Here is a 6484-nt window from a genome sequence, read left to right as displayed (position 1 = left end):
TAGTTTACTCTAATATGGAATTTAGACTTATGATTCATTTATTGACACTCGATCGAGACATCGAGTAACAGTCAGCTTGGAACATAGATACGCAAGGCAATTTTCAAAATATTTAGATTCATTATATGCTATTTGCATATCACAAACCTATTCACACCGTATTCACTATAAATTGACTAGGTAGGTAATAATAACATATTCTAGTAATATTGTATACAATAACATTATGATATCATAATATTATATAAAATTAGTTTTTGACAAGAATTAGTTCAACCTGCCGCACCTACTACTGATAGAAAAATAAATTACTTACAGAAATGCCATATTCGTACCAATATACGTCTAATAAAATATTAAAATATGTTTAGGCTGGCAGATCGTTTTAAAACAATTATTTATAGTTAAACAATACAAAAATATTTAATGAACTAATAAACAATTTTAATACTTTTTTTGTAATAGTATCTTTTTTCAAAAACCCATTTTTAATGCTTTTTTGGAAGATTTAGACAGCTCTATTGCTTTTTTTAGTGCTTTTCTTTAGTTTTTCATTACTTTAAAATCCGTACTCAAGTGATGACAGTCGACAGCGGTGCACCGTAATTCCGCACGGATCGTCGCCATTTTATCATATATCACCTTAACTCCGCATTCAAGGTTTTTTTTCGACACCTCGACTCCGCATACAAGATTTTCTTTTAACACCTTAACTCCGCACACAGTATAAATATATTATATACACAGATATTTATTATTGTATTAATTTATTTATTTTAAATAAGTACAATAGGTATATTATGTTATTAAAATTAAATAACAATAATATTTTAGAATAAAAAAAGTACGGACCTCTCGGTTGGGGGCTCGGCCCCCAAACCCCCCCGGGCGGAAAATAGTCCGCCTAGGGGGGAGGGAGACCCCTTCAGGGTCTGGGGGGGAGGAGTTGGATAAGTGTAGACCTAAGCTAACTTAACGGATACCCTAACGGATGACCTAACCTATTGTTTGACATAATATATTATAGTAGTGCTATTTAATTTTTTAATTAATTTAACATCTATGCAAATAATCAATTGGTACGCCGGTCTTTATTAATTATAATAATAATGATAATAATGATGAAAATAACACAGTTCTGCCAACATAATAATAATCACTCGCTCGCTCGAAAAGTTAAAATCAAATAAAAAATGTAATGTAATACATGCCGATCTTTTTATGTCGAATAATCATTCCGTCAAAAACAACTTCCCGGTGAAAAGAGGCCCAATCGACAGACGTCTTTCGAGCTATGACCGTTTGTTTACGTATGAATTCAAGTGATACTTGTCCAGTCCATAAATAAGCAAACATTACAATTTGGTAGATTGACAAGTGAGACTTGGAGAAAAAAGTAAATTTCCGAATGGATTGTTGAAAATCGCACTTCACTTTTTTTTTACTTTTATCGATCGAGGTTTGTCTGCACCGCCAAACAAAACCATCCATAGAGTTGACATGAGGACACAATAATAAGAAATGACCTTTATTGCATTTTAAAGTATTGACGTTGGCAATAAGTCCCCAAGACTGCAATGTCTCTATGATTGGCATGCATAACGGACCACGTTGCTTAAGTTCAAAAAGTTCATACATTTTGACAATATTTATCATAATTGGTAGGTACAGTTTAAAATACAATTTACATTAACTACAAAACACGATGTTGCACAAACTATTGAAAATCGTAATGAGCTATAATATTAGGTAGGTACATATCAAATGCCGATAAAGATACGCACCTAGCATACACATATTGATATACCTAATAAATTATAGTTTATCGCTGACGATTAGCTAGTTAGATAGTTAGGTATTTGATAAAAACCAAAGCTGTGTTGTACTGCTAAATTGAAACCGAATTATTATTTATTTTTAAACGCAATAGACCACGATATATTTTCAATACCTTATTTTCAACATAATTAAATTCGCCGTAACTTCGAAACTAAGTCCGACCGACAAATTTTGATTACACTAAAAACTTCTTTAGGTCATTACACACCGAATGAAAAATAAAAATTTCCAAAATGTTTAGGTATTGATATTTTTAACTCAAAAACACGATTTTTTGAAAAATCGAGTATTTTGAAGTTTTTTGAACATAATTTCCATTAGAAGTTTGAGCGACTTTTTTTTAAAGTGCCATTAAAAAAAGCATACAAAAACACACATTTTGGGAAAAAAAAAATTTCAAAAAATCGCTTGGGAGCTAAAGTAGAATTATAATTCTATTTTTTTATTTATAAATTGTATACGATGTTTTTGTTGTGTTTTAATTGTTCTACTTTCATCATTATTGGCAGAATTCATTAGTATATAAGAATCCGTCTGCATGGCTAATACATTTTTAGTGAAAACTGCAATATTTGGATGTGCTGAAGTAAATAAATTACCAAATTTGGCATGAAAAGACTTACAGTTGTTTGTTGTTCTCTCCAATGTTGCTTCTTTTTTGGCCCAAATACTGGGTGGAAATGTTGCAACTTTTTTTATGTATGTTTTGTCTAAGTGTAAGTGATAATTTTTTTAATTCATGCATCCTTGGGTTGTACATTTTTAAAGTAATTTTCAAAACATAGTTCAACTTCATTAGGATCTAGAAACATAAGACCAAATAATTATCTGAGCCATTTTCCTATGTTGGATTCGTTATTTTTATATTTTTGAACAAGACCAACTGCTTGACGTATTCATTTTCACCTATTAACAAACAATTAATAAAAATAGATAACTATTAAGTGAAAATAATATTATATATTATCCATACGTACCATGATTGACTAAGATGAAAACGGCATCCAATTATAACTATATTAGAAAATATATCTTTCACGCTTGAATGAATTGCTGTCTCGAAATCGATTACTAGTTTTCTTGGTTGCAGACATTTGTTTAACGATTGACATTTTTCACGAAGTATTTCCCAAATATCTTTATTTTTATATGTACCATCAACATATAAGGTCTGAGAATCACACATACAATTTAAATTTGAATCACATGAAAATAAGATTATATGATCTAATGGGTAATTTGTTATAATAAAATATTCGTATTTCACCGTTATCGGCTTGGTGTCATTAATATATTCATGTAGGTACTTCAGAAATTGATTTTGGAAGTTTAGGTAAATTTCGTATGCGTTAACGCGAAATACTATCTCTAATTGTTTTTGTGTCTTTACATGTTAAAGTCGACGCTGCTTCTACATTATTAGCTATTTCAAGTTTTATTAACTTGGAAGGACGATCAGTAATATAATCAAGTCCCTTTCGTTTTATCCCGTTTCTAATCATTTGTCGAGCAATAATATTGGTGTCGATAATTCCATGTGTATGTGTCCCAGATTCCCGCGAAGAATTATAATCAACGCCAATTGTGTATAATTTTGCTGTACACGTTTTTCGTATGCATTTCCATCCTATTTCCCCGGATATTAATTCTGTATACTTAGAATATTTATAATTACTTTTTACTGACAGCACATTTCTCCTGTATACAACACTTATTTCACTTGCCATATTTAATATTTAAATAAAACTTAATTCAATAGATAATAATATTAAGTGACAACGTAAGCAACAATATAATTTAAGCAACTATCAATCAGAAAATGTTCAGAGAACTGAATTCGTCCCGTAAACGTTACACACTAGGGAAATAAATATATTGGTTATTACCTATAATATGTTATCAATTTTATATTATATCAGTTTTATGGCATGTGGACTTTTGGTGTTTAAAATTATTTTTAGAATAACGGTGCGTTTGTTTTTTCGGCCGTGCGGAGATACGGTGCATGCGGAGTTACGAATTCACAAAATATTTTTATTCGTGCGGATCTATGGTGCGTCCGTCGCAGCTGCCACACCTATTTTAAGGAGTGGGTGTACCCCCAAAATTGGTGGGTAATCGTAATACTAAGTATAAAAATATATTGTACAAATATAAGAAAGATGACTTCTTAGTGTGTCGTAGCGTGCAGTGTGTACCTACAGTGCAGTGTACCTGCAGTTTGCAGGAAGGAAATTTCAGTCTTTAGTGAAATGCGGCCCACGACTGCGACTCGCTACATACGTCGCCCGCGCCTGAAATTGCTCACTTCCAGCCCTTGCCACACAATATACTATTGTAATATATAGGGGGAGGGTAGGTACTGTAAGTTTTAAACACGTGTGTTTTTTGGATTTGGCAGATTTTTTAGCGGGCAGATTTTTTGTGTACTTTTCAATAAATAATATGAACCAGAATATAAACATTAAACAGTATCTAGTACCTAGGTACAAAAACATTAACAATACAAAATATATATCAAAATAATTATTCATAAAATTAAAATTGTATTAACCTAATAATAACTATTACAATTATTGTAATTTAAATTACCTACCTATTAATTAATTAATTTAAGTAGGTACATCACATAACCTACATTCTACATTACAGTGAAATCTTTATTAAGTCCTAAGTATGTACCCCGTATACATTCCTATCTTTTATATATTAATATTATACACTAACATGTAGTTTTTCAGATTTATTTAATAAAAAATAATATATATACTATAATACAGTAGAACAACCTCGAGAACAACGATACCTACACCTCTAATGAACTAGGCACTATTATGTAGTTGCTTACATAGATTTTTTGTTGATAGAATTTTTTTTTTTTTTTTTTATGAATAAAAACGTGAAAATATTACACAATATATTATACCATTTTGCTTGTTAATTCCAATATATTAAGTACAAACTAGCAACCAGACATACTTAAGCGTCTCAAGCTACTAATAAATAATTAATAAAATTACAATAACTTACTTCAATAGACCACTCGATAGGTTTTCTTTCCTTGGCAGGTTTAATAATTGATTGAGGTTGGATCGGTACTTGAGGCGGTAGAATAGGCACAATGTATCCAGAATTGTAGGAAATGCCTAATTCTAATAGTTCAGACGACTCTTGACCATACTAATGTATAATATTATTATCATAAAATATTATTGTAAAGACTTATAGGAATGACCAGTAGTCAGTAGGTACCAGATTCAGGTAGGTACTAACTGGGTATTTTATTTACCTGATCCATTATTAAAGACCGAAACACCAAACAAGATAACAGTTCTGACTTTTAAATACAAAATAAACACTAGATATTTCAGTATTACTTTACAGTTTTCACTATTTCACTATAAGAAATCGCAAATCACTGACCAATATAACTGAAAAGACGCCGTATGGAATAAAATGACTTCATCATTGTCGTCACTCGTCGCGTCGGACGCTCATACCTATTTCCGACTTGATAATAATATGCTTATACACGCAGCAACGCACGGGTAACCAACCTTTTTTATTTATAATCTATAGCGTTTATATTAAGATTTCTGAGTAACATAGTTTGGTTAAATTAAAAGTTACAGTGGTTAAATTAAGATTCATGGTGTTAAAGTGATGTCATTGTATCTTTATCCAACAATGTATTGGTGTTGTTTTAACCATAGTTGAACACATGAATATTTTTACATGATTTTAACACCAAGTTAACGTAAATACAACTAGTTTATTGATAGTTGTTTTAAATAAATGCAGCATTTAAAAGTTATTTTCTTCAATTTCACTATAAATAAATGTTGTTTTAACTACATATAAATTAATAAACCAACATCAATTTTTACCATTTTAACTATATAAATTGTTGAACTAAAATGTTAATTCAGTTTCACATTAGTGTTACCTCAACTATCCTAAGCACATAACTTAAAATTTAGTTGTTCAACAATTTATGTAAAAGTTAAATTAACTACAGATTTCTATGTGTGCACCTGTAAGTATCTGCCATGCCCGGGTGGGGGATGGTGGCATTTTTCTCCAGACACCATGACTTGGCCAAAGAAAAATGCCGTCCGCGGCCGACATCGAACCGACGACGGTGTGCGACGTGTGTCGCAATAACCGACGCCTTAATCCGCTCGGCCACTCCGTCCACCATTATTATTATGTCGCATATAACATTGATATTAAACTGTGTTGGCTAGTATTGTTTATTGTTGACGACGATTGTGCCTATACACTGTTTAATCGAATAGAATTAGTTTATTTATATTGTAATATTTCGACAGTAAATTGTTTCCAATAAGAATTTAACTTTTTTTTAGTGTTTAAATTAAAGTAATGTTTAAAATTAATTGAATTATTTTTCCTCGACTTAAAATAGCTGCCAACACAGTAGGTACTTACCGTGCTAAGTTTCACGCGTGAAGTGATATTCAGTCAACCAATTAAGATGTGGCTGCAGGTCGTAGTTTAGATTGCATTAATTAAAATTAATTATAACAATTATAGGTGCACTTAGGATAGATTTGATAAGCCAGATTTATTCAAAATAGTTTTTAGATAATAATTTATCAGTGAAAAGTCCATCAACCATGGGCTC

The sequence above is a fragment of the Acyrthosiphon pisum genome, chromosome A2 (assembly GCF_005508785.2).
Source record: "Acyrthosiphon pisum isolate AL4f chromosome A2, pea_aphid_22Mar2018_4r6ur, whole genome shotgun sequence".
NCBI classification, from domain to species: Eukaryota; Metazoa; Arthropoda; class Insecta; order Hemiptera; family Aphididae; genus Acyrthosiphon; species Acyrthosiphon pisum.
This window is presented reverse-complemented; position numbering follows the sequence as displayed.